This window comes from Triturus cristatus, chromosome 8 (assembly GCF_964204655.1).
Source record: "Triturus cristatus chromosome 8, aTriCri1.1, whole genome shotgun sequence".
Lineage (NCBI taxonomy): Eukaryota > Metazoa > Chordata > Amphibia > Caudata > Salamandridae > Triturus > Triturus cristatus.
The window spans coordinates 1,058,222,282-1,058,246,962 of NC_140591.1; the positions used below are offsets into that span (position 1 = coordinate 1,058,222,282).

Consider the following 24,681-nt stretch of genomic DNA (forward strand, 5'->3'; position numbering starts at 1 on the left):
TGTAATCCATCATTTGTAACATGTGAAGTTTAAATCATTTGCTTCTAGTTTTATTTGCAGAATACCAAGAAACTTAGGTGAACAAGCAGTTTAAATATGCCAAACAACATTACATAACATTATGAAGGCATTGTCTATATATACAATGATCATTTAAAAATCAAAAATAGATAACTATTAGAAAGAGAAAAAAACATTGCAAAGTAAACTTAGGTGCTCTTATTTGTGGGTGGATGTGAACATGTGATCATGCAAAATGCCATCACTGACAGTGCTCGATAGACAGAGACTCAACTTAGCTGACCCATTGCTCCAAATTTGATGATGAAGTGGACAGAAGAAAGATGTAAATAACAGCTCAAGTGACTATAGATGACAAATGAGCAGTGAAGTAGTGCATATTTAGGATATATTGAGAAGCATGCAAACAATTACCAAAGATTGAAAACTTTTTTACAATTAATACAAGTACTCGATACAAATGAGGGAGAAGGGACACATATAGGTCCAGCATACAGGCCCCAATTAATAGCACTGAAGGAGTATGCAGTTCCTGTAGGGTGGGGAAAGAAGAGAAGGAGGCTAGGTTGGTCTACACCCTTACTCAGTAGTGGAGTGTGGGTGTCTCCCAATTTGGGAAGAGGGGCCATCACACAGCCTTATAGGTGAGGTGTGTGGAAGGGGCCTAGTGGTGTAGATGTGAGAAGAAATAAAATCAGGCGAGGTTGTGCTCCAAAATAAATTTCAATCTGCGAGCCCACTCGTCTCAATTAAAAACAGAATAGGGATACAGCCGATTATAATGTTCGGAGGTGTCTATATGTGCCGATTCATGGTCAACATGTTTCTTTCCCTATGTGTGTAAATCACTCGGCAATTCTTCAGAACCTATCTTGAAGGACTATCTACACATGTGATTGGTTATGGAAAATGAACTAATCACTCTGATGAGCTATCAATAAGGTACCTTAATAATACAAATCATGGGACCAACCTAATGAGATACAAAACAGAGAGAGAAAAACAACGGTACTTGAATAAGGTATGCACATACAGTAATAATGCCTCCAAAATGAAATTAAAAACATGCCACAAACACATGCACAAGGGGTTAGTGCAACTCAAGAGGTGCATGGCCAGGCAAACACAATAAGCAGACTTGTGGTAGACGTGACATATACAAAACATGCTGGTCTCATTAGTGGTAACCAGCCATCATAGGAAATTGCGTGATGGAACTCCCCTAATTCGGGTTCAAGTCAAGCCTCATCAATAGTTAGACAGAGCAACGATTGTTACAAAAGTTAACGCCATGCTGGTTTTGAGGAGAGAAAGGGGGAAGTTAAAAACACAATGGGTATAAGCAAAGATGGAAGGCTACCAAAGGATGAGCATCCTGTCAAAGTGGCATAGGACTCTGATGCCAAGGGGGGAGGGGGAAGAACAGCGAGGACCACTTACTTACAGTTTTCCTGGAAAACAGGTGTCGGGAACATACCCCTCTTTCTGCCTAGTTGAGAGGAAGCAAGTTGTGTGAAGCCAGTGACTTTAAGTAGCAGGGAATCAACCCGGAAGTGGAAGGTAGAGGAACATGCAGCAGTCATCTTTGAAGGGGGTTGAAGCTACAAGCTCCCGGTTAAAATGGTGTCTGCCATCCTTGAACGTGGAATGCATGTGGCATCCACAGTTCGATAAATATATGGCAGCCAACTTTGAAGGGGGTAGAAGCTTAAAGCTATTGATTAAAGCTATGGCTGCCATCCTATAACGTGGAAAGCGCATAGCATCCAAAAGGTGGATACTCTATTGGATGTGTCACGAGGGCATGTGTATGCGCTAAAGTGTGACCAACCCTTGTGGGACATCTTGAGGCCATTGGCAATGTAAAAAGGGGTGAAGGAAGTACCCAATTGACCGACATTATCGGTCTGCAAGCTGAAGTCAGACAACCATAGTGGGACACACAGGTCACGCAGTGGAGTGATTTCAAGTGGGTGAAGTCCCAGCATTGGGATGTAAACACTTACACTTCTACATGTGAAAAATCCAGATGAGATGTCATGATAGTTATCAGACATAAGAGGTGAAGAAGGGAGTCCTCATGGCCATGGCGACAGGGACTGTTTGAAGCCAGGCTTGGGTATTGTGGCAAAGTAGATCATGTTCAAGGGATACTAAGTCCCTGCTGGTGATGGCCAGTATCTACAGTCAGTGACATCAACTGCATGCAGTGGGAATCAAGAGGGCAGATAGTGGGGGGAGATGGCTCTAACTATTTACTTCCCCCCACGGAATATCCTCATTGAGCCCATTTCTGTCGCAGGATAGTCTGAAAATCCAGCATTGCACTCTCCGGCAGAGACCCTGTTTGCTAAGATTAGGGTGGGTCTCAATCACTGTCCACCTTAAGCTATCAGGTGCATGTCTCTTATCTGTGAAATGTTGACAGAGTTTGGTAGTTAGTCTGTTGCAGCGTATGTTGCTTCGGTGCTCCATAATCCTGACCTTCACTGTCCTGGTTGTCATGCCAATGTACCTCTGTTTACAAGGGCCGGTAATGGTGTAAATACAATTGTTGGTGATGCAATTGGTGTGAGACCTTTGGACCAATCTAAATTTGGGCGAAAGCTGTAGTTATTTGGTTCTCTCAGTAAGAGGGCAAACAGAACACGAGCCACACACTGAGTGACCTGTGACCGAAGGTAGACCCCATCAAGTTGGTTGGTTATTATGGCGTGTATCAGGGCGGGGATGTGTGTGGACCAAAAGGTCCTTCAAGTTGCTGGTATGTATGAACGCAAACCTGGGAGGGGCCAGTGCCAGGTTCCCTGACTGTAGGATGCCCGAGTTCTTACTAATGATCTGTTTAATCCTGTTCGAATGTGGGGTGAATGTCGTCACACAGGTCAGTATGTCCTCCTCAGTTTTGGGCATTTTCTCTAGTAAGGCCTCCCTGTTATTTTTCCTGGCCCTCTTCCTGGCAGTTTTAATGATTTGTACAAGGTAATCCCTTTGTATTAGGTTACGTGTGAGTTGTGATGCCACATCGTCATAATCCCGGGTGGTGCTGCAATTACACCTAAGGCGCAGGAACTGCCCAAACGGAAGGTTGTCCCTAAGAGCCTTTGGATGATGGCTTCCATACAGTAACAAACTGTTATGATCAGTTGGTTTTATATGGACCGTGGTGTGTAATATACCCTCCGTCAGTGTTATCTCCAAGTCCAGAAATGGTATACGAGTGTCAGAGATGGTGTTTGTGAAGCGTAAGTATGGGTTGAGAGTGTTCACCCACCTACAGAACCCGTTACATGTCTGTACACCCCCCTTCCAGAATACCAAGATGTCATCTATGTACCTTCGCGATAGGAGTATGTTCTGGGAGAATGGGTTGGAGATGTTGAAAATGCACCTTGCCTCAAAGGCTGCCATGTACAGGCAGGCTAGGCTTGGTGCTAAGGTGCTCCCCATCATGTGCCCTGTGTTTGGTGATAAAGTTGCCTTTTGAATTGAAAGAAACTTTGGGTCAGTGCTAAAGAGGCACACTCCATAATGAAGCTAATCGGTGTGGGAGAGACCCAATCAACTGACCACAGTGTTGCTTCCACAACCTCAAAAATGTTTGTATATAGGGACTCCACATCAAGTGTCACTAGTAGTTGGATCTCCTGGTCAGTGTCAATGGTATTGATAAGTCTCGGGACATCCCTGGTGTCCTGCAAGAATTGTGGGGTCTTTTGGACCACTGGTTAGAGGAAGTGGTTGCAGAACTTGGAGAGGGGTTCGAGTAAAGAATCAATCCCGGAAACAATTGTCCATCCAGGTGGGAAAAAAAGATCTCCGACAAAGAGCACCTCAAAGGGTGCCCATCAGGCATTGCAGCGCCAGCCTGATGAAGAGCAATTCCTATGATGAAGCATGACACCCAAATGGTTGTGTGAGGGCCCCACTACCCAAATTGGGAGACACCCACACTCCACGACTGAATAAGGATGTTGACCAACCTAGCCTCCTTCTCTTCTTTCCCCACCCTATAGGAACTGCATACTCCTTCGGTGCTACATTGTACTTATTGGGGCCTGTATGCTGGACCTATATGCACCTCTTCTCCCTCATTTGTATTGAGTACTTGAGCGCGGTAACAACCGTGGGATTCACTTTCCCCCATAGGAGAAGTCTTCCTCTCGGACCCCTTTGCCTTTGAGAGCCCCTCCTCACGATGGAAAACAACCAAAGCCTGAGCTTTGGAGATGACATGATGGCAGAAATTCTTCAGACACCATCTTTATTAGGAACAGATAGTGGTGCCTTGGGTACCCAGGGAGGCAACTGGCTGTCACTCACAGCTATGAAAAAAGAGTGGGTCAAGATCTCCCTTCATCGTGCCATCATGACTGATTATTTGAGAGCAAATATTGCCTCAATGGACTACTAGTGAGCAACTTCCCCAGGCTGTTCCTAGAGAATGCAACGTTAAAAAAAGAATGGTCCCTGGTAGCTTGGAAATGAACCAGGGACTGGCTGATTCTGGTAATCAACACCGCCAAACGCTTGGGGCATGCCCTACTAGTGAGGATCCAAATCGCTGAGGAAGCATTAAAGACCAGTATCCAGAAATCGGCATACGAAAATAAACTGGCAAAGATCAACAATGACATAACCAATCACAAGGAGTTTCTAATGAAACAGAAAATCATAAAATTGCAAAAGAACATAAAAAAATCTGAGAAAGAGAAAGTGTACCCTTACCTCAAGGACGATTGCACCCCGCCAGGGGGAGTCATCTCATCAGATGAGAGTCGGGTCTCTCGCAGACAGGGCTCATCTAACTGCAACTCCAGTACTGACAGTTGGGGGAGTGGCGGGCTTAGATGCAATTCTCAAACCCCGTTCCTCAGTTATGAGGGGCCACAGTTCCAAGGCCCTCCAGGCCCCCATTATAGGCAATACCCCATGTTTACACATGGACCATAACAATTCTCCCCACAACCTCTGATTCCCCTTCCTTTTTAGACAGAGGTTGGGGCAGAGGAAGAGCACGAAGAAGAGGCAACAAGAGGGTACAGTGCAGGCCCCACCTCAACAACCGAGTCAGACAGGCAAACAAAATTAATAGTGAACCTATCCCCCAGGCCTCTGACAACGACGGAGACAGAAATCCTAGAAAAAGGACGTGGGCTTGTCCCCACCCCCAAACAGGACGACTTCTGGGAGTCCTCTGAGTTACACCAGTTCTTTAGGAAGATACGCTTAAGGGCCTTCTTCCAGAGCAAACCGGAACAGTCAAGGTATGACTCAGGTTTACATAACCCTTCTAAATTCCCTCCTCATGTCGGCCAAATTCCGCACGAGACCCTCACTTTTGAGCAGGCAGTCCTAAAGGAGACAACCCAGGGGAATAAGAAATGACCTTTCTACAATCTCTCCTATGTTGAAACAAAAGTAGTTAACACCTTAGCTAATGACACCTCTATCACGATCAAATCAGCCAACAAGATCTTATCCACTGACGATTATGATAGAGAGTGCTTGGCGCAAATATCCAATCACCAGTATTATACCCCCATTGATCATGACCCAACAGGGGTTTTAACCACTTATATCAACTCCATGGTGCACACTGCTGAGACTGAGGGTTGGATCAGCAAGAATGAGGCGGACTTCCTGGTCAAGAAAGAACCTAAGGTACCTTACTTCTATGTATTCCCTAAGATCCATAAAAATTGGATTCCCCCACCCAGACGGTCAATTGTCTCCGGGATTGATTCCTTACTCAAACCCCTCTCTAGGTTCTGCGACCACTTCCTCCAACCAGTGGTCCAGAAAACCCCATCATTCTTGCAGGACACCATGGACGTCCTGCAACTTATCAATACTATTGATACTGACCAGGAGATCCAACTACTAGTGACACTCGATGTGGAGTCCCTATATAGAAACATTCAACAGGGGGCTACACTTGAGGTTGTGGAAGCAGCACTGTGGTCAGTTGATTGGGTCTCTCCCACACCGATCAGCTTCATTATGGAGTGTGCCTCTTTAGCACTGACCCAAAATGTATTTCAATTCAAAAGGTAACTTTATCACCAAACACAGGGCACATTGATGGGGAGCACCTTTGCACCCAGCCAGGCCTGCCTGTACATGGCAGCTTTTGAGGCAAGGTGAATTTTCGACATCTCCAACCCATTCTTCCAGAACATACTCCTACGTTGAAGGTACATAGACAACATCTTAGTATTCGGGAAGGGGATGTACATACATGTAATGATTTCTGTAGGTGGGTGAACACTCTTAACCTGTACTTCCGCTTCACAAACACCATCTCGGAGGGTAGATTACACACCACGGTCCACAAAAAACCAACTGACCGTAACAGTTTGTTACTGTATGGGAGCCATCATCCAAAGGCTCTTAGGGACAACCTTAGGCATAATTGCAGTACCACCCGGGATTATGACGATGTGGCATCACAACTCACACACAACCTAATACAAAGGGATTACCCAGTACATAGCATTAACACTGCCAGGAAGAGGGCCAGGAACAATAACAGGGCGGCCTTACTCGAGAAAATACCCAAAACTGAGGAGGAGATACTGACCTGTGTGACGGCCTTCACGCCACATTCAAACATGATTAAACAGATCATTAGAAAGAACTGAGGTATTCCACAGACAGGGAACCTGGCACTGGCCCCTCCCAGGTTTGCGTTCAAACGTACCAGCAACTTAAAGGACCTTTTGGTCCACACACCTCCCCACCCTGGTGCACGCCACAATAACCAACCAACTTTATGGGGTCTACCGCTGGTCATAGGTAACTCAGCGTGTGGCTCGTGTTGTGTGTGCCCTCTTACTGAGAGAACCAAAGAACTACAGCTATCGCCTAATTTTAGATGGGTCAAAACATCTCACACCAATTGTAACATCAGCAATTGTATGAACACCATCACCTGCCCTTGTAAACAGAGGTACATTGGTATGACAACCAGGGCAGTGAAGGTCAGGATTATATAGCACCGAAGCAACATACGCTGCAACAGACTAACTACCAAACTCTGTCAACATTTCACAGATAAGAGACATGCACCTGATAGCTTAAGGTGGACAGTGATTGAGGCCCACCCTAATCTTAGCAAACAGGGTCTCTGCCGGAGAGTGCAACGCAGAATTTTCAGACTATCCTGCGACAGAGATGGGCTCAATGAGGATATTCCAAGGGGAGGTAAATAATTAAAGCCTCCTCCCCCCGCTATCTGCCCTCTTGATTCCCACTGCATGCAGATGATTTCACTGACTGCAGATACTAGCCATCATCAGTGGGGACTTAGTATCCCTTGAACACAATCTACTTTGCCACAATAACCAAGCCTGGCTTCATACAGTCCCTATCACCATGGCCATGTTGACTCCCTTCTTCACCTCTTAGGTGTGATAACTATCATGACATCCCATCGGTATTTATCACATGTAGAGATGTCAGTGTTTACATCCCAATGCCGAAACTTCACCCACTTGAAATCACTCCACTGCATCAACTGTGTGTCCCACTATGGTTGTCTGACTTCGGCCTGCGGACTGATAATGTTGGTCAATTGGGTACTTCCTTCACCCCTTTTTACATTGCCATTTGCGTTAGCTTCAAGATATGCCACAAGGGTGGGCACACTTTAGCGCATACACGCCCACGCGTTACCCATCCAATACAGTACTCACCTTTTGGATGCTATGCGCATTCCACGTTATAAGATGGCCGCCATAGGTTTAATCAATAGCTTTAAGCTTCTACCCCTTCAAAGTTGGCTGCTGTTTATTTATCGACCTGTGGATGCCACATGCATTCCATGTTCTAAGATGGCTGACGCAGTTTTACATGTGACCTTGTAGCTTCAACCCCCTTCAAAGATGGCCACCGCATGTCCCTCGACTTCTGGGTTGTTTCCCTGCTGCTTAAACCTACTTGCTTCACACACCTTGCTTCCTCCCAACGGGGCAGAATTAGGGGTAGGTTCCCGGCAACTGTTTTCCAGAAAAACTGTAAGTAAGTGGTCCCCACTGTTCTTCCCACTTCCCCCCTTTGGCACCAGAGACCTATGCCCCTTTGACAGGATGCTCATCCTTGTGCAGCCTTCCATCTTTGCTTATACCCATCTGGTTTTTTATCTTCCCCCTTTCTCTCCTCAAAACCAGCATGACATTAAGTTTTGTAACAATCGTTGCTCTGCCTAACTATTGATGAGGTGTGACTTGAACCTGAATTAGGTGAGTTCGATTGCGCCATTTTCTACGGTGGCTGGTTACCACCAATGACACCAGTATGTTTTGTATATGTCACGTGTGTCACAAGTCTGCTTATTATATTTGTCTGGCCATGCATCTCTTGAGTTGCACTAACCCCTTGTGCATGTGTTTGTAGCATGTTTTTAATTTCATTCTGGAGGCATTATTACTGTATGTGCATACCTTATTCATGTACCGTTGTTTTTCTCTCTGAAGGAAGTGGCCACCCGGATTACTTACAACCACCTGCTATGCCTTCCCAGAATGAAGAGTCGGTCAGACAGTAGAGAGTACAAACATGTTGTATTAGCAATACTCTGCAGAGGAGTCCAATCTGACCTGCACTCTAAGATGTCTGCTGAGAGACTGACCCCCCAACAGTCTGCAACAATAATGATTCTTCCCAAGAACTCCCAACCACGCCCACAGTGGAAAGTTACTGACCTGGGCCGAATATGAACAAAGGCATCACAGAAGGATGAGCTACCACCTGCCAGATGGGTACATGCTATCTGCAGTTCAAGGTTACAGTGCTGAGTCTCAGCGTCTCCTAACGTGGGAGCAGAACTACACACGCGGATAGGTATGCGAGGACAGAATGGCCTATTTATTAGTAAGTCGGGAAGCATCCTTGAACAGAAGAGAAAATAATACGTACAGTGTTCTGCTGAGGCAAGCAATACGGAATAATGAGGCCTACTTCGGGCAGAGCCTAAGCAGCCTAACAGGGATTACGAAATACAAAATGGAGTCACACTCGCTAACTGAAGCCTGCACATTACGTGGATAATTCAGTGGGTCTCATAAAGTGAATACAAATGGTGTCTATTTAGCCACACACTGCTAACCTAATATGGCATGAAACAAGTGCATTTCAGAAATGGGATTTTCAAACCTAACATACCCTCCTTTTAGCATGGGTGGCTAAATGCTTTATTGAGGCTATCCGTTAGGGTCTTTACAATTCTAAGTGGGGAGACTGAAAATGTATAGCCACTCAAGTTACAAGGGAGAATAAAGCAACACATGAGTATCAAAATCCAATTAGTATTCAAAAATGCCCTCATCAATGAGCATCATGTCTTGGATATCCTGCATCATCATAGTAAAGACCTTGCTATCACGTCTTGACAAATTAGGGATAGGAGTGAGTTTACTCCCACAATAGGTGCAACAGGATGGAAGGCAATTAATACATAAGCAACATGTAAAGATGACACCTGCGATAGATAGTAGGACTAGTAGTATCTTCCAATCCCATGATGTCAGCAGACCCCAAAGCCACCCTGTGAGGGACCATGAACCATTATCCTGATGGATATCTGAAGCAAGTATGTGTAATTTCTGTATTGAGGAGTACTCATTAGGGGCATTATCAGGAATGTACACACAGCAGCTGCTGCCGATGATGTGGCAGGCTCCACCCCTATCAGCAAGAATGACACCTAAACCATCCGGTTTTGAAGAGCAATGAGCTCGTAGCCTGAAGCTCAACTGTAAAATTAGTCAATAAACCTGCAGTAGTATTAATAACTCCCTCAACTACTCTGACAAGGCGACAATTATTAGAACTATTGAACATGGGACCCCAAAACGGCAGAATGTTCGTCATTATGTCAGTAAATTGCTGTAGGGATGTGTCTGTCTGATCAATATCGTCTTGGTTGACAACTCTTTTAACTCGATGCAAATGGAGATCCCTACGCTGTAGGCTGTGATCCTTGTGATAATTAAACGGTGCAAAATAAATGGGAGGTAAGAGGAAAGAGACATAACACAGGCTAGACCATCCCCTGGGAACCCATGTATAAGCCTGTTCCCCACAGATGAAGCATACATTCGGAGGTGTAAGCAAAGGTGGGCTACTAGTAGTGTTCAATCGGTATGTGTAGTTACAACTGCTCTGTCCTACTGGAATGCTACCTGAGCCTTCAATACAGTAACTAGCTGTTGCAATGATCACAGGGAGGGGCATGGCTTTGTCTTCAGTGATATTTTGTTCCCGGAAACATTTAAAGTATTCAGTAGCATTATATCCTTGGAAATCCAGCATTTCATTTTGTAGCAAAGTGACATTCTCATTAGCTATGAAAATGTTCATGTAAGCTTCAGGATGTAGGGTACGCTCCTTGCCATCTGCCTCAGGGGTATATCCCTGATGTATCACTATAAGCTCCAACACTGCTTCGTAATCAGACTGTACCATTTTCATAGCGTCAGCATGATAGTGCATGTATACCATAGAAAGCAATTGGAACCATGCCTCACAGCTACCCAAGTATGACAGGGGCAATGACACCAGTAAATCATTCTTGTGCATAACTGAGGGGCATTAGTGATACTGTGTTCCTGATGAAGCATCTGCAGGAAAGCATTCTCGGTATAGGTCTATCTATGTCTGTCTTTATGCGGGGCCAGTGTAACAAAGAGGTGCTCAGGTGCAGCCGGGGTAGTCCCTATCAAGGTGTGCACAGGATTCTGCTCTTCTAAATACCAGACCACCCCAAATAGTGTTAGCGTTACTATGAGGATGACTACTACCACTACTACCCTACTCCCAGTAGACCAACTAGACCACACAGGACCATTCTGCTGTAATGGAGGAACCACCAGGGGCAGTTCCTCCATCATGACTGAATGGCCAAATGGATACATAGAAAGAAACCTTAGGAATTGGAGCCACAAAAATACAACCGACCAGAGGGGCACAAGTCACCCAGCGTCCGTCTAGAGCCTCGCTGGTAGGCTTCTATTGTTCATCAACGACGGTGCTATGAAGCACTCCCACGGGGAAGCTGCGCGATCGCAGCCCTTGCTGGAAAACAAATCCTCCTCTTTCAGGATAGGGCACCCTCCTTCCTGGGCAAGTACCCTTAACAATCCTGTCCAGTGTCGAGGGCAGTGCACCAGTGTAGCTCACTCTAATCTAATACAGGCACCTTAGGCACGGCAACTATGCCCTAAGCTCAAGTCTTTCCCTAACTCCTGGACTGTTCTGCTGGTGCACCGTACTTCTTTCGGGCCGCAGTTTATACCTGGTAACTCCAGGCACTGTCTTGTCAACAAAAAGGGGTTGAAACTCAGGGTCAGATGGGCATTGAAACTCAGATCCTTGTGCACTAGAAGCAGGAGTATCTTGGGCGGCCCTTATCTCTGTGAGGATCGCCTCAAGCAAGGCCACGTCACTTTCTTTGTCTGTCTGCGCCCATCTCAGTCAGACATCAGAGAAGGGAATGAAACAGGGCACTCGCTGGGTCTTGGGACACCCCAGACGTTGGCAGGGCACCCAAAGACCACCTCATATGGGGACAACCCTGTTCTAGAATGCGCTGTCACCCTGATAGATAACAAAGCCAAAGGTAAAGCATCTGGCCATCGCAATCCTGTGCTTTCTTGAATCTTTGCTAACTTCAGTTTGAGAGTACCATTGTACTTCTCAACCAGGCCTGCTGACTGGTGGTGCTTAGCTGCATGAAACGTCTGCTTAATATGCAAGCCTTTGCACACCAATTCAATGACTTTTGAATTTAAGTGACTTTCGTTATCATTCCAGATCACATGTGGCAATCCATAGCGCGGAAAGAACTCCTTTAAGAGTCCCTTCGCCGTCGCCACAGCTGTATTCTCTTTAGTGGGGTAAGCCTCAATACATTTACTGAATGCGCAAATCACTACTAGCACATACTTCAAATTGTTAACTCGTTCCATTTCGATGAAATCCATCTGGAGAACCTCGAAAGGGAAGGAACGGGGTGCAAAGTTACCTGTGGGTGTAGGAGTGCCTTTTCCAGGATTATGTTTCAGACAAACCATGCAGTGCTTCACTAGGTGTGTGGCTACCTTAGAGAAATTATCGTTCTGCCATACTGGGTCCAGTAGTTTACAGATTCCTTTGTCGCTAATATGTGCATGACCGTGGGCCATGGTCACAACAGGGAGCACGTATGCGTTGGGCAGCAACCATCTCTGTTAACCAGACAGGTCAGTCCAGCACCCATCCTCATCCAAACACCTTGTACTCTCCTCCCATATTGCCAGTTCATCTACGATCGCATCACTCTGTATTTCCCTGACATTTTCTAATGTGTCCTCGAACATTCCATTGTCTGGAACCAACCTAGCAGGACCTGCCACGAACATCTTTTTCATCTTTGATCTAGCTGTGTCCTTAGCTGTCTGATCTGCAAACGCATTTCCACTTTCAACGTCATCTGTCACTGACTTATTAGCGCTACATTTTATTATTGCCAACTTATAAGGAAGTGTCAATGCTGACAACTATCTGTGTATCAATGGCCGTTCTGTATTCGCAATCCATGTGAGGTCAAGAACCCTTTCTCTGTGCCCAGAGGCGCCCGAAATTATGGGCCACCCCAAAGACATACTGGCTGTCGGTGTAGACATTGACAGTCAGACCCTCACTCAACTCACAAGCCCTAAGGAGAGCAACCAACTCTGTAGCTTGGGCCGATTGGTATGGGATACGGGATGTCTCAACTACAGTGTGTAATGTTGTGATTGCATAAGCTGCAGGGGTAGTCCCATCTGGTAGTTTGAAACAAGAGCCATCGACATATAGTTTCCCTTGGGGGTCAGGTAAGGGAACATCAGTCAGGTCGACCCCTCCTTTCGCTTCTTCCTAAGTCCGAAATGAACAATCATTGACATCATTGTCCTTTTTTTCCAAAGGGAGGGGTAGTAATATGGCTGGGTTCAGAGTAGCACATTGTTTGATGGTAATGTCTGGTTCAAACAATATCGAGTCAGACGCGCACTAGTAAAGTGCTGCGTCTTTGTCTTATTCAATAGCGTGTCCACAACATGAGGTCCCATTACTGTGAGATCAGTATCAAGGACTAGCCCTGCCGATTGTCTGATAGAAACCGCCATCGCCACTGCAACTCTCAGGCAGCTCGCGAGAGCTCTGACGACGTTGTCAAGAATAGCAGAGAAATATGCGCAGGGTCTCTACTCACCACTGAAACCCTGTGTTAGAACAGAAAGCGCGCAACCATCTGCCTCGTGTACATAAAGCACAAAGGCTTCTCGTAATCAGGAGTACCAAGTACAGGAGCAAAGCAAAGCGCAACCTTTAATTGCTCAAAAGCTTGCTGGCATGCAGATGTCCAAGGCAAGGGTTCATGCACTTCTTTGGAGGTCAGGTAAAGAAGGGGTTTCGTTAGTAAGGAATAGTTAGGGATCCAGTGACGACAATACAAAGTTATTCCGATGAATGCGCGCACCTTGAGTTGGGTCGTAGGAACAGGAATATTAGTAATAGCAGCTATGCGTTAAGGTGTTAGTCTGTGACCCTCCTTCAACAGTAGGTGACCTAAATGGGTCACCTCCTGTCGACAATATTGAAATTTTGAAAGTGACACATTGTGTCCATGGTGTGCCAAATGTAAAAGTAATTTAACTGTGGCCTTTTTACAACCATCTTCGGTGTCCGAAGCCACAAGGAGGTCATCAATGTACTGCAACAGCACATTACCAGGGGGAAGTTCATGTACAAATACGGCGGACAGAGTCTCGAATCTGGAGGAGAGGGTGGTATCTACGGAGGCTGAGGCAGCGGAGGCAACGTGTAAAGTCAATGCCCAATGTTCTCAGGTTACGGATCTCCAGTGGAAAGTTGAGAAGATGGAGAACAGGCTCCGTAGGAATAACCTGAGGGTCCTGGGGGTCCCTGAGGGTTTGGAAGGGTCGGATATAAAGGCATTCATCATCAAACTCTTTGAACAAGCATTCCCAGAACTTTCAAGCTGGAACTGGGCTAATGAGATACAAAGAGTTCATCGCACCCCTTTCAAGCCTCGGACCAATGCTAAAGAAGGCCACAAACCCAGAGCAGTATTAATTTTTTTCGGAAACTTTATATTGAGGCAATCTATTGCAGAAAAAGCCAGACCGGATGCTAGACGGAGTGGCAATGGATTCTCCTTCTTTGTTCGCCCGGATTACTGCCACACGACTGTGGAAAGAAGGTGGCGCTTGAGGGAAATGATTAAACCATTTCAGGAGAAGAAGATTCAAGCCTATCTTATCAATCCGGCTCAGTTTAAGGTGATATTTGATGGGAGAACCTTTTTCTTCTCATCAGAAGTTAAAGCAAAGGAGTTTCTGCTTTCTTTGGACAAGAAAGTCGATTAGGCGCTGGACTGAGCTTGTGGGAGAAATACTTAGGCGGAGGCTTGGGTTGTAGTTTGTCTTGATTTAACAAAATAGGAAGCTACTATCAAAGTAAGGACATATAAGGGGTTCATTGTCTTTGTTTCTCAGTGAATGTCCTCACATACCCATACTGCAGCATCATCACATGCTCAGACTTATTCTGAGCGCTTCACTTAGGAGGGTTCGGGGGAGGGTCAGCAGAAGGGGCGGGATCCTCTTTGGAAGGGAGGGAGATTTGGGAGGGTTGAAGGGTGTTGGGGGTATGGCGGTTAATGAGGGGGAGAATAAGGGTTTAAAATGCAGTTTGTTTCATCTTGGTTTTTTTGTGGTAAGATTCTGGCATCAATGATACAGAAGCACAAGCAGTCCGAAAGGCAGGATAATTATGTTGTTCTAATATTGGGTCAAGATGGTTTGCGTTAGAGTTTGCTCTCTAAATATAGGTGGGCTGAATGACTGGAGGAAGCGCACAAGGCTGGCTCATTTTATAAAGAGTAATAGAATTGATATCCTCTGTCTCCAGGAGACCCACCTTCCATGGTCAAAGAGGAATTTGCTGTTTCTCAGTGGATTCAAGTTAGCAGCCTGTTCTACTCAAACTTCAATTAATAGGGGGGTTGCGATCTTAACCAAAAGACATTTGGGAGGGGTTAGAAGGACCAAGTTGGATGGCTGTGGTAGATGGGTTTTGGTCGAATTAGTAAGTGGTCCCACCCTCTGTGTAGTCTATGGGTCAAATGAAGACGATCCGGATCTCTTTGACTCAATGGAATTAGAACTAGCTTCCTGGCCTACCCCCATAATCATGTGTGGTGATTTTAATATTTCAGCTGACTGGAGTGATTCGGGGTTGTACCAGGGTCGAAAACTAAAAGTTTATAGGGCAATAAAAGCCCTTATTAATTCTCATGGCTTGATAGACGTCTGGGATACAAAGGAACCTCTAAAACCGGGCTACACTTATTTTTCAAATCCTTATCAGAAGTACACCAAGTTAGACTATTTCTTCATTTCAGCTAGTGAAATTAGCAGGGTTGGAATAACAAAATTTCCGAAAATATTGTCAGATCATAACCCGCTGATATTGTCATATGAAATGCCTGGTTTTGAACGGGTCAGGACCAGATGGACCTTTGAGAGACAATTACTGGGAGACTCGAGATATACAGGGCACATTTTGAATTGGGCAGATGGGTTTTTCGCTGCCAATAGATTTAGCGCATTCAGGAATATCGTCTGGGAGTCATTTAAAGCGGCCTTAAGGGGGGAAACTATAAGTTTTGGTGCAAGGATAAGGAAGGAGGATAAGAAGGAAGAAGAAAGATTAGTGGGTATTTTGTCTGACACAGAAGAACAGCATATGAGAGAGATAGCTGGGGGAGGGAACAGTAGGAAGAGCCAGTGTGAACTGTTAAAAAATAGAGCAGAAATACACAAGTTGATCTCCCAGAAAGCCTCAGGAGAGTACTTGACTACCAAGGCCAAGCGCTATGAGACAGGTGAGCTAGCTGGCAGAGTTCTAGCCTTACAAATAAGGCAGGGGAGGGCTAGGAATATCATCTCTAGGATTGAAGTAAATGGTCAGGAACTCACGCAGACGGAGGAGATCTTACAGGCTTTTAAAAACTTTTACCAACACCTGTATGACGAGGAAACACGGGATGGTAATCAGGGGGGTGAGGTTGTGGATATTGGCCCCCGTCTTAATTCCCTAGAAAAGGAGGAATTGGACAGAGATATCAGCGGGGGAGAGATTATAGAGGCTTTGCATGAGCTAGCCTCCGGTAAAGCCGCCGGCCCTGATGGGATTCCCCTGGAGGTCTGTAAATGTCTTGAATCAGTGGTTACACCATTATTAGTTGATTTATTCAATAGAATAATGTTTACTGGAGTGGTCCCAGCCTCTTGGCAGGAAACCAATATTGTGGTTTTTCATAAGAAGGGGAAACCCCTGGAGAAACTTGGCTCCTATCGCCCAATCTCGCTTATTAACGCGGACGCCAAGCTTTATTCAAAGGTTTGGGCTAAGAGGCTCGGCAGGATCATTGGCGGTCTCGTCTCCCCCTGGCAACATGGATTTATCCCGGGTCGTAGCACTACCGATCATATTAGAAGAGCTATAGCGTTATTTGACGCTCAGGTTGCAGGGGGAGGGGAGATGGCCATGATCCTGCTAGATGCGGAAAAAGCCTTTGATAGGGTTGTATGGAACTTCCTTTGGGGTCTATTGGAAGGTAGAGGATTTGGGGAGATAGTTATTAGAGCTCTCAAAGCTATGTATGTGAATCCGGTTGCAAGGGTGGTAGTTATGGGTGAGAGCTCGGAGAGGATAGATATCAGGAGAGGTACCCGGCAAGGCTGCCCCTGCTCCCCGATTCTCTTTGCCTTATACATTGACCCTCTAATCCAGAAAATTTTGGGGTCTCCCAGGATCAGTCCAGTGGTCTGTAATGGCCGTACCAGCAAAATCTTGGCCTACGCCGATGATTTGGCAATTATTACAGTTCATCCCCAGCAGGCGCTCATGGTCCTGGTCGAAATAGCAGAAGAGTTTGGTAAGCGGTCGGGCTATATTTTAAATGAGTCCAAAACTCAAATAATCTGTACTAGGAATATAGCTAAAAGTGATTCGAGATATGTGGACTCCGCAATTTATCTGGGGATTAAGATCAACGCATCAGTTAAGGAAATAATAGCCGAAAATTACCCTCCTCTTATGAAATCTATAGTGAAAGAGTTAAAAAGGATAGATGTCTTGCACCTCTCCTTGATTGGGAGGGTAAATGTTTTAAAAATGTCTTTTTTTCCTCGAGTCCTTTACCTGTTTAGAGCTATACCATTATTTTTGGATGAATCTACAATTAAAGGATTGGAATCTATTTTTATAAAATTTATCTGGCAATATGGTAGGATTAGACGATCTACTAACCTTATGTCACTGCCTAGGGAAAGGGGAGGTTTGGCTCTCCCTAATTTGAGATTATATCATTGGTCATGTCTCATGACACAAATGTCTATTTTGTTTCAACAAGAGAGTGATTCTGGTGTCATCACTTCACCAGCTCAGGATTTACCGTCCATTGTTGAGGTGTTAATCGGGGAAAAGGCAAGGGGGTTGTTGTGGCGGGAAGTGGACCGTAGGTATTATAAAAGGCCCCGCTTGAAGATTCTGGAAGGGGTCTGGGAGGTTTGGAAGGCTGCCTCCAAATTTTGCAAAATCCCAAAAGTCAACTGTTATCTCCACCTGTGTAACTCAAGTTTACTCCCGTATATCGGAGCCGACAGGAATTTATCGATCTGGAAGAATTATGGCATTAGGACCCTCGGGGATATATGGGGTGTTTATGAACCATTGAGTTTTGAAGCCATTCGACAAAGGTTTGGCATTCCGGTCACGCATTGGTTTTTGTATGGTCAAGTCACTTGGTGCTTAAAGGCATTGAGACCAAAGCCATTGTTAATGGAGAAGGCCCCATTATTAGAACTGTTATTGGCCGGGTGTAAAAAAATTAAAGGGGTTTATAAGCAATTCGTATTGGAATTACAAGACGATCTAGAAAAAATGGAGGTAATCTTAGCTCTGAAACTGGGAGATCCGGATGTTGATCTAGACTTAGCCATATCCCTGAATAAAGAAGTTTTTAGATCCACCAATTTGAGGGCCCAACATTATAAAACAGTATTCAATCTTTATTATTCCCCTGCGACACTATTCGTTTGGGGGGTCAGGGGGGACGACAGATGCCCCAGATGTAATGCTGGGCAAGCTGACCTTCTGCATATGTTTTTCTACTGCAGCTCATTGTCTTTAATACAGAGAGAAATCTGTAAGTTTTGGGAGGGGCTGCTAGGTCATAAGATCGATCTATCTCCTACCTTGATGTTATTGGGCTGTGATCACAAGCAGAAACTGGTTCAAAGTGAGGTAGCGCTGGTTTTCATTTCGGTGGCGGTTTTACGGATTTTAATCTCGTCAGGCTGGAAAGATACTTTGGCCCCCTCTTTCCAAATGTGGCTCGCAAGACTGCTGAGTATCCATAATATAGAGAGTCGTATATATGAGCAGAAAGGCAAGAGAAAGAGAGATTTTGGTAGGAAATTGTGGGCCCCGATTACAACATGGAGGGAGATGACGGGTAGCCCCCCGAATTAGATTCATAAATCTTAAAAAATCTGCTTTTATAAGTCTTATCGGATGGTATTTTATCCTTTTGTACTCTGTGCTGATTTTGTTTCATGTATTTTTTCATGTATATATGCTGATGCCGTTTCTATTGATGTATTCAAACTGCAAACAATAAAAAAAAAATTAAAAAAAAAAAAAAAAATTACCAGGGGGAAGTTCCAAAGAATCCAATTGAGCTTTCAAAGCTTGGCTATAGAGACTAGGACTTTCTGTATAGCCTTGTGGAGCAGGGCAGAATGTAAAGTTCCTGCCGGCTATTGCAAATCCAAACAGATATCTACTATTTGTATGGATTGGAATGCTGAAGAAAGCATTCTTTAAATCGATCACGAAAAATAATTTTGCTGATGGGGGAATCATTGTCAAGATCGTGGTAATGTCTGAAACTACAGGGTACTGGGAAACCACTATCTTGTTCACCTCTCTAAGGTCTATTACAAAGCGGTAAACATCAGGGTGAGCATCAGAAGAATCCAAGGGTGTCTTTTGAAGTCTAGGAAGAATAGGGCTTTTACACACATTCACCACTGTCTCTTCAACCACACCAGACTTAATCAAATCCTATGTTATTTGCAATAAGGCCTTTTCTACTGCCTGTGATATCTTGTATTGGGGAATACGTGGCAATACAGCATAGTCCTTAATCTGTATGGAGACCGGTGGGATCTGGAGTAACCCCACATCTGCGTCTCCTGTAGCCCATGGTGTATGTGGCACATCTTTAAAGTCAGCGGGGAGGAGGCATCCTTTGCGAGGCATTTTGTGGCACGGGCCATTTGCGGTCCAATAGTCATGTAAACACCGTCTGGAGCACAAAAAATTGTCGCATGTAACCTTTTTAACAAATCCAATCCCAACAAATTCTCCCCACAATTTGACGTTAACAATAATGGAGAATCAACCGTAAAGGGGCCATTAGTCAAAGCAAGTGGTTTGGAGATGGGGCTAACAACTGGCACGCCCGAGACACCCACCTAAACATTGTTTTGGCCAGACAGAGCTGCCCCTGGGACCAGTAAATGGGAAACAGAGCTATTCATAGCCCCTGTATCAACAAAAATGTTCTCTGTTGTACCTTGTAAATCCACAGTGACATAGGGTCCGCGCTGATCTACAGGCACCGGAACTGGTCCCTTGCCCTCTCCCTGGCTATCCTAGCTGTGAGACATCCCCGTCACTTCATCTATGTCATAGTCATCATGATAGTACTGCCTCCCTCGGGGTCATCCAAATAGTTCCCGCTCTGTCTATTAGACGATGTGTTCTCTGATTGCATCTCCCCCCGACCTCTCGGGCCTCACCTTTCCGCAACAGCTTTGGGAACTCATTCTGCCAATGTCCCTCCAGCTTGCAATTTGCACACTGGGTGAGCCCAATGGGTGCACTCGAAGTACCGCCCCGTTAGACTGGGGAAGCTGCTGGGCCAAAGCCGAACCTCTTCCACTTCCCCTTGCAACTTGCTGCATCAACACCCTGTCTTCAAATCCTTTGACTTTTTCTCCACCTTTTCTTTGTCCTCATTCTCTCTATGCTCGTAGTACTGTACCATGCTCAAAGTCACTGATGGGGATGAGGTTGTCCAAGTACTTTCCAAAGCCTGCAACCTAGTTGCAATCTCAGGAAGCAAGTTAGTAGCAAACCTATTAACAAACAAACAAACACCACCCTCCTGTGACAGGTCCTGACCACTAAAGTCTAAAAACACCCCTTCAAATCTGGTAAAGAAATCAAACACACTTTTGTCCTTCTTCTGATTACACACAGTCAACTTATCTCAATCCACTTGTCGTGGCGGGATAAGGGAGTGCATGTAAGTGATAATATGCCTCGGCAAAGCTAGGAGCTCCGCTTTCGGCATCTCGCCGGGCTTACACTCCTTATCCCAAGCCTTGATCTCATCCCATGTGCCACCCAACTCCAGTGCATGGTCCTGCATATGAACCTGCCTCCATATATCTACTGATACCAGCAGACCAAAAAATAACTCAATATCAGCTAATGTCATCACTGTGGAGGAGGCCGCCTCCGTCAATTCTTTATAATATGCAGTAGGGTTTTTCCGAGGGTCCAGCAGCTGGCTCTTTAGGGATAGGACCTCACTCCTCTTACAAGGAGTATAGATCCACTGTTCTGGAAAATGAGCGTCGACTCTTGGCCTAATGACAGTGTCCGTGGAGTCGCGCAGTTCTGGTATTTCAAGATGGTAAATGGGATAGATCTCCCTCATGGGATGCTGTGTCCCTATCGTCGGAACCTTTTGAAGCAATCTGCCCCGGTAACCCACCAATGTTGTTACATTACTAAAAAACTCCTTGGGAGTCACACCAGCAGCATATACCCTGTCCCGTATGTCATAGATGATCTGCGGTGCAATACCCTGAAAACACTCCTCCCACAGTCCTATCAACGCAGCCAACATATGCTTTAGAGCATGCTGCTGAATGAAGGGCTCATAATCTTTCATCACACTCCACACATCTTCCACACTATTGATCGCATTCCGGGCCCACTGAGCTGCTTGATTCACCACCATTTGCTTTTCCTCATCACCCACTACAGAACGCACCAACACTTTCTCCATACGGTCTTGTGCTGCCGCCCAATTCCCTTCATGTATCCCACGTACAGGGGCCTCGCCATTCCGCAATGCTTGGGGTGTCATACTTGAGGTAGAAAGGGCAGATGAGGAGACAGGTATCATCATGAAAGGCGACAGTGTTTTAGGAGTGAAAGGGGGTGTAGCGGTAGATAGACAGAACAGGAGACCTAACGGCCCCGCCCCTGTTACCGGCGTGAGCAGTGAGGGCTGAAGCAGTTTGGCTAGAAGCAGAAATACTAGAGAGAGCAGCACCAGGGGCCGGGGTCTGAGATGTTGGAACCTGTGGGTATATTCGCTCACGAGCATAAGGTGGAGGAGGGCGAGAATCCAATAGCTCTTCAACAAAAACATCACCTTCTTCTCTAGTAACATAACATTTATCAGTCTGCAATCCAAACTTCCTATCTGCACATTCTATGCCTTTCTCTATCTTTTCCCTTTCATAGGCCACTGCTTTCTGCGTTATAGTTTGCGTCTGTCTCTTTCGGGCCTCTTTCTCTGCCCTCATGCACCATTGCTTCGCTTCCTTCTGCCATACTCTTAGAGAATCAAACATTGACTGCCTGCTCTTTTTGGCAAACAATTTGTCCTGCAAGAAATTCAATTTTTGTTCATCAAACAAGCCAGTAAGTGGCCATTGTAACTCAGCATTGTCCCTCTTATATTTATTCCACAATGTGCTAAACATAATAGGGCCAATACCATGCTTGACGTATACGTCGAAATTTGGGAAACCCTCTGAAGGCGCAGGCTGGCTCTCTTCCAGTCGAGCATCAGTGGAATAACATCGACATCCAAAATATCCTAACTTACTTAAACAAGGAATCTTACTATAAGACACATACGCTGTCCCCAACGGACAAATATAACACCAGCTAAAAATAGTAAAAGAAAAGATAAATAATATGAAATTGTTCAAGAACCGAACCAAAACGGTCCGGAAACCGCTCCCTGCAGTCCGGAGACTGTATCAAGTTCAAGAAGACAGGCTCTAGCCCCAGACCTTTTCAAGAGTAGACCAAATTACCAATTGGCCTGGCAGATTGTTCGCAAACAGTCCCAGACCTTTTCAAGGGTGGGACAAATTTCCAGTTGGCCTGGTAGACTGTTCACAAACTCTCTGTGTCTTTTAAAAGGGTCCACAAATCCACCAAGTTCAAACCAAAACAGCCCAAAAACCGTACCAAGACACAGCCTGTCGGCTGTGCCATTCAAGCAAGACAGTTCGAAAACTGCACCAAGACATTCCGGAGACTGTACCGAGACACAGCCCATAGGCTCGTGCTGTTCAAGAATGGCACAATTTTTTCAAGAATTAAATCACTCACCTGGTGCACACAGGTTGAGTCAAGTTATTCTCCACTGCTGACTCTTAGGACAAAATGATTTACTTCAAGGTTTCGCCTTCTTAGGACCCCAGCCGGTGACCACTAGATGAGGAGTCGCCCGATCAGATGGGCGGGGCAGCTGCGAGAACCAAGATCGATCGTGTGGGGTACCCTGGTCCACCCGACTGACCAACCAGATTTCACTGCGCCACTTCTACAAGGCTTACTTGCGGGGGAACGCCCACCCTGCATACGTTATACCTGAGGAAGGTATAAAGTAACACATCTGCCTAGATGCATCACTTTGTAAATAGGGAGCAACTTGGAGCATATTTTGCAAAAGTGACGGAGGGACTCATAAATAAGCCCCTTTGTTTCAATAACACTGATGTACAATTTTTTTAAATTTCATTTTGCTTGCCTAACTGCTGAAAATCTACAGTTCATTTACAGGTATTCAAGTTTCGATATATATTAGGAAAAAAAAACATTGTTTAGCTGTCCTTCCACACTCCATTTACCCCAGCAGGATTGTCACATAATTTACTTTACTTTGTGTTATAACCTCCCATACCTTCCTTTCTCTACCTTCCCTCCCTTTCCTTTTCCTCTCACTTCTTTCGTTCCCTTGGTATAGCCCTCCCTTCCCCTCTCCTTTTCTTACCTTGGTTTCGCCCGCTCTAGAGGGCACCTTAGAACGTTGGCATTGTTTGTCTGTGGAGAGCAGGGACCTGACTTGCAATAAACTGCACTGACTCGCACTGCGTGAGTGGAGTAATTCTTTACATTTTTTTGGCGACGAGGATGGGATCCGAACCCACGCGTGCAAAGCACAATGGATTGCTAATCCTCATCCTTCCCTTAGGAAAATTAACAGAAGAAAAAAAATACTGCAGTTCATTTCAAAAGTAAGTCTTCCTGCCATCCCGGTGAAACTTCATCCTTCCCTTAGGGAAATATCCGAAGGAAAAAAATACTGCAGTTCATTTCAAAACAAAGTCTTTCTGCCATCCTGGTGCCTTTACTGATCTGTAACTGTGTCTTGAAACCATGCTTCTTGGTCCATCACATGACACGCTAGTAGGCTTGTTACTGGTGGCTTGCGCAGCATAAGGAAATAGTCTGTCCATGCTCCATTTCCTACCATCTGCCATTACAACAGTGTTCTTACCCACTTCGCTAATCTTTTCCGGACCATAGAACTTGTCGTATTTATTAGCACCCAAAATCGGTTTCTTCACCCAAGCTTCTTGGCCAACCTTCCACTCATATGACTTGGTTCCCCACCTTTCATCATACTGTTGTTTGTACCTATTCTGATGGCACTGTATCCTTTCTTGAGTAATTTGCTTATTACAGACAAAAGAATTATCCTCGAACAACCAGTTCGGTGTAAGTTTGGATCCCGGTTTTCGTCCTCTCAAAAGACAAAAAGGGGAATAGCCTGTTACACTGTTTGGAGTAATGGCACGTGACCAAATCATGTCTTTTATGGATTGAATTATGGGTTTGTGAGAAGCTATGACTAACTGCAATGCATCCTTTATCATTCTGTTGCAGCGTTCAACCAACCCATTAGCGCGTGGACAATACAACGGGGTGGAAACATGCTTTATGGCTAAGCTAACCAAAAACTCTTTAATTTCTTCCGAAACAAACTGAACTCCATTATCGGTAATGAGTGTATGTGGTATACCTTCACTAGCAAATGTGTCAGATAGGAACATTTTAATGGCCTTGGTGTCTATTTTATTAACACATTTGAGGGTAATCCATTTTGAAAAATAATCCACCAAAACAAAAATAAATCTCTCTAGCAGACCTGATACCTGTAATGGCCCTATAATATCTAGGCCCAATTTTTCCCAAGCTTTAATGGGAACTTGAACCGGTACAAGTGGAGTTCTTCTTGTGCATTTGGTTTTATCACTTATGCCACATGCATGACAACCCTTGACTAGTTCTTCAATCTGGGTGTCCATACCAGGAAACCAATAACCTGAACGTAGTTTGCTTTTAGTTAAACTCCTGCCCAAATGGCCTTCGTGAGCTAAATCACAAATGCGTTTTCTGAGGACCTCCGGTGGTATGACTTTCTCAGCCTTATAAATA

General features: G+C 45.2%; 1 protein-coding gene across 1 annotated transcript in view; it reads left to right on the top strand.

Annotated features, from left to right (window-relative positions):
• Window positions 1–24,681, top strand: part of SLC9A4 (solute carrier family 9 member A4) — a 413,232-nt gene that overhangs the window by 379,912 nt on the left and 8,639 nt on the right. The window lies entirely within an intron of this gene.